We start from the raw sequence: 5,422 nt of genomic DNA, 5'->3' as shown, positions 1-5,422 counted from the left end.
CTTCCAAAATTCAGGGCTGTTACACTCCCCAACCGCTTGTTAGCCCTGTCCCATGAGATCACTTCCTTTTGCTGTCGTAGATACACCTAAGTTATAAACCGAGTGTGCATCCCAATAACTATAAACAAAGGGAAAGCTTATCATTCCATTCGTCTATCTTAATCATCCCTTCACAATCATCACTGGACTCCCGCCAGTTTCAAATCATCACTGAACTTCCTGCCAGTTTGGAGACTGGGCCTCCATTAGCACCCATCTCAATTCACATCTCAAAACCCCGTCTGCAGGGAATGTCTAACATCATAAAACTTTCCAATTTATCCATTACCTAGCACCTTCTAGGTGAATTCTATTCGCATACCACCCCATGTCTCTAGGGTCTAATCTAGCATATAAATCAAGAGTTAGAACAATATACAAATAATCAAAGTAATAATTGAAATAAATAATAAGCGTAGAGATCACGTAACTTTTTATGAATGGGCCGTTGCCCTTAATCTTGTATGGCCAAGAAGTTAATCTTATTAGTAGAAATCTTTATTTATAAAGAAAAATAATTTTGTACAATTACTAGTAAGTCTAGGCTTATTTTTATGAAATTAGATTGATTAATAACTAAATTAAATACATTAAATAGATAAAAATATTATAATAAAAAATGACCTTATTAGGAATCCTACAGTCCTACACGACATGTTCAGTATCAATAATCGGGTCCGGAGGGTCGCGAGGTTATACTAGTAACCGGAAAATACGTTGTCAGGTTGGTACATTAATCTTATTTAATTATAGGACTAAACCGTAATTTTGTTAACATTAATAGGGCTGAAATTATACATTAGAAAGTAAAAAGGGGTTTTAAGTGAGGAACTTACTATTAGTTGGGCCGATATAATATACTAATGAAATTAGAAGGGTTAAAGTGTAAGTTTTACGAAAACATTTTGAAACCCAAGCGACAGTTTCACTGTTAACGCCGGAAAACAGAGGAAACGACATTTTTGTTTTGCCGTGCGACGTTGGATTCGATTTCTTTTTATTATGGAGCATAAAATTCAACTCGTAATCACTAAATATACTTAGAGAGAGGTAGGAGAGGGATTATAATACCTTGAATTTGGCCGAGAAGTGAAATACCATTACCGGACGGCTCCGTGGGTATTCGGCAATCAGAGTAGACAACGGAAACGGGGAACTTCGGAAACGGTTCTAGGTGATTGGAAATAGTTTACATAGGTGTTGGTGATCGTGGTGTATAATGGGTGAATCCGAATTGAGTCCGGTTGAGTGTGAACCTGAAACCCATTTTTTCTCTCTCTATCCTAAACCTCCATGGACGGAATTTCCAAGCTTTCTCCCTTTTCTCTATTTCTACAAAAATTTTCAGTGGCGGTGGTGGTGTCGTTGATGTATAAATTTTCGGATGGGAAGAGAGAGAGGGTATTTATAGGAGATGGGGTGGAGTGGGGAGCGAGGAGGGAGAGAGGAGAGAGAGTAGGGTGGTGGGCAAGGAATGGGGTAGAGGAGATGGATGCTGGAAATGGGGCAGGGGGATGGTTCGCTTGGGGAGAAAGAAAGAGAATTAATGGAGAGAGAGAGAGAGAGAGAGAGAGAGAGAGAGAGAGTAAAAATTATTTAGGAAAAAAGTTATGGTGCATGTGGCACACAATACACACATGAGATTTGCACTATAATAAAATCTTTATAACTAATTTACTAAAAATGATCATACCGGAATAAAATTTGTAAATCTTATAAAAAAAATTTAGGTCGAAAATCTGGATCGTTACATGTTTGTAAGAAGCTCAGCTTTCGTCATTTGGACTAAAAAAAAAGGTTAGGCTGATGGTTCCAAGTTTTTGCATGCACTATGCCCTTCATATCATGCTGTTAAAAGAAATGTCCTTCATTTCATTATGAGTGTGGTGTAGATTACTTCTATACAATGCATCAAGGCATTCTTTGTGAAGACTTCCCATTTTAGGTTGACAACTCAGTCTCCCCATTGTGGGATTTGGAGCTTATCAGATTTGTTCTTTTTTCGTTGGTCTCCATTGTGCAGGGAAATAACCCCACACAACCAGTTTTATAAGAAGCTCAACTTCTTCATTTGGGAAAAGGGTTAAGCTGGTGGTTCCAAGTTTATGCATGCACTATGTCTTCCATGTCATTATGCATGTGGTGTCGATTACTTCTATATGGTGCATCAAAGCATTCTCTATGAAGACTTCCCATTTTACTCTTGACTAGCTTTGTTAAATTTTCATAATCTCTGCCCGAGTGAAGATTTGTTTACCCATGAGGTAGACTACTATGATGAGAAATTGATATTTTTGCCGATTCTTGGTGAGGTACGATTGCGGCATCATTTTTTTCCCAAGTACAACTAGTAGTTAGCAGCTTGAGAGTCATCTAAAAAATATGAACACCTATGAAGCACCGACACCTTTAGTGGTCGAAGTATCGCAGTGTCAGAAATGGGGACACGATTTTTTTACGGGGACATGGCTGGGGACATGGGGGGACACGGCAGAAGCCAAACGGTAATTTTTTAAAAATTTGGGGGTCAAATAGTATTTTTTAAAAAAATTTGGGGCTAAATTATAATTTTTAAAAAATTTCTGGGTGTCAAACTAAAATTATTTATTTATATAAATAAATAAATATACACGTGGCATGTCCCTCGCCATATCCGTGTGTCCCCATTTTTTTAGAATTTCATGTCACTGTGTCCGTATCGGTATCCGTGCATCATAGAGGAACACGAACACATATTCATGCCAAACATGAATACACACACGCCAGTGACAATTTCAATTAGCAGGGACACGAACACTGCTGGGACGTGATAAACGTGAAAATCAAGTCGGCAAATACCAAAACTATTCGAAACAAATGCTAAGTACGCGTTTCCCCCGTATTCTATATGTATGCAGTGTGTTTTTCTTTCTGACATGTCGGTGTCCCTGTTGTATTTTCTGTACTTACTAAATGTTCGTTTTCCGGCCCTCTTTATTCCTTTTTTTTTCCTTTTGTATACAAACGATTAACTAAAGAGCATTCGATAAATGGAGGTAAAGAAGGAATTGAGTTGCGTTGTTCACTGGCTCTAAAATGTTAACTTCATTTGTATCATTGATTCACTGACGCTTAATTTGCATATCTTGGACTAGCAAAGCTTTGTGTGATTCCCAATCCTCATATGTCCACCCGATCGATTGCAAGTGGGAAACTCCTAGGTCAGGTGTGTCTTTCATGTCCGATTACATTTATGTTTTATTTTTGGTGTGGTCATTATTTAGTTTTTCATGAGTTTCAAGGTTTCAATGCCGTCAAAATTCCTATTTCAAGTTTTCTGATCTGAGACTTGCTACCTGCAGCTACCTCTTAAGTATGGACAACATTACTATGGATGAGAACTTGGGACAAACTATAATATGCGCCTTCCATAGCCTTAATAGGGCATCTTTATCGATATGCAAGTTCTTACTTTTCAATTATCTTTGTTTTAATTGTACTTTTACTTATGAAATTCTTAAATTAACCATTATGTGTGTGTCTGTATCCATGTATGTGTCTGTATTCTCCATATAACAATACAAGGTTTTTTTTTTTTTTCCAAAATGTGTAGGCACGAACTAACTTTTTTGTAGGCTCTAATGGCTATGATTCACTCTGGGTTTTGATCTAAGGGTCAGCGTCAGTTCTCATCCCTTCTCAGTGCCCGCCCAATCTGTCCAATCAGTTTCGCTGTAGTGGGTAGATCTTCGTGAGTTTCCAGAATCGATCTCAATTGATAGATTAAGTTGCTAGCAGCAATGGTTCAATTTTCAGTTGACTACCCCATCCCGATCAAGCGATTCTTTGAAGAATCACCAGATTCATCACCGTTTCATTTTCAGTCCCATTGGTCCCCATCCCTCCTATCTTCCTATTTCTCTCACCAACAGAATCATCACTGACAGCGCTCCTCAAGCAACAAAGGTTTGATGTTTTTTTTTCGTCCTTAATTTTCTGTTTGATTTTTTACTTTTGTTGAATCAAAAAAGTTCTGTACGAATATCCTCCCTATGATTTATCTCTTTAGATTTGGTGGATCATTTGGTATTGTAAGGAAACAGAGTGTGGCAATGGTTAACAAATGGTCTACTGATGATGATTTCAGATTTTTGTAAACTTTAGAGAGAGAGAGAGAGAGAGAGAGAGAGAGAGAGAGAGAGAGAGAGAGAGAGAGAGAAGCATCAATCTCGACAGTTTTGGGGAGTGACAGCGAACTTGAAGTTTTTTAAATATCCCCTTCATATTTTTGGTTGGTTATGAATGGAATTCACATGTAGCTTAGGTGTTTCTTAAAATGACTCAAGCCAACTTATGAATTTGAATATTTGAATGTGGTTTGGGGATTTTGGTAGAGTATGGGTTCTTCATGTCATGGCCAGTTATGCCTCCTATGTCAATGACTCAATTGATCAACTTAACCATTATATTTGCTGGGTAACAGGTATTGTCTTAACTTATGAGCCTAAAGATAACTTGTAATGCTGCCGGCCATCATCATCTGCATCCTATGAGTCTATGACTAATGGCCTTCTTATTGAGAGGTAAGCTATATTGATTCAGTTGCTAAATTATTGTGTTCCGATTGCTATAGTATGTCTATTGTATATCTAAATAATGACAATAAGCTTTATGTCTATTGGTCGTCAACAACCACAAATGCAGGCCACAACCCCCTGCCAACATCAGCTGCGATGTGTACCCGTTGCATCACCTCCCATCGTTGCACCCACTCCCTCCCCTGCAGTCGCAAACCATTACAATCAAGTTTGTCTTTAGTTTTCTTTGCTCAATTTAGAGTGTTATTTAATGTTGTAGTATCCTACTCTTAACTTATGTGTTGGTTCTAAGTTCTGATTTTATGGCTAATTCTTTTTTTTTCCCCTACTATTCTGATTCTGATCCATTAAGACCATTCCAGTGAGTCACGCATCATAAGTAGGGCTGTAAACGAACCAAATTGAGCTGAACCTTGTTAAGTTCGGCTCGGATTTCTAAAGGTAATAGTCTGGCTCGAGTTCAATTCGAGCTTGAACAACTTGGCTCGAGTTTGGCTCTTTAAAAATTTTCAAGGCTCGGGTTCAGCTCGGTTGGGTTCGTTAAGGTACTAGTCTGGCTCAAGTTCGGCTCAGGTTCGATTCGAACCTGAACATCTTTGCTCGAGTTTGGCTCGTTAAACTCAAACGAATCGAGCCGAGCCGAATCTAAACTCGAATTGAGCTCGTTAAAACTCAGGTTTGGTTCAACTTGGCTCATTAAACTCAAGTGAGTTCAAACTCTCTCATTGATTGTATAGAATTTGGGAGAAAAATAAGTATTGAATTATATATACAACCTTAAAAAAATTTATATTTACAAATTGACC

The sequence above is a fragment of the Rhododendron vialii genome, chromosome 2a (assembly GCF_030253575.1).
Source record: "Rhododendron vialii isolate Sample 1 chromosome 2a, ASM3025357v1".
In the NCBI taxonomy this organism is placed as follows: domain Eukaryota; kingdom Viridiplantae; phylum Streptophyta; class Magnoliopsida; order Ericales; family Ericaceae; genus Rhododendron; species Rhododendron vialii.
Note: the sequence above shows the minus strand (reverse complement) of the source record.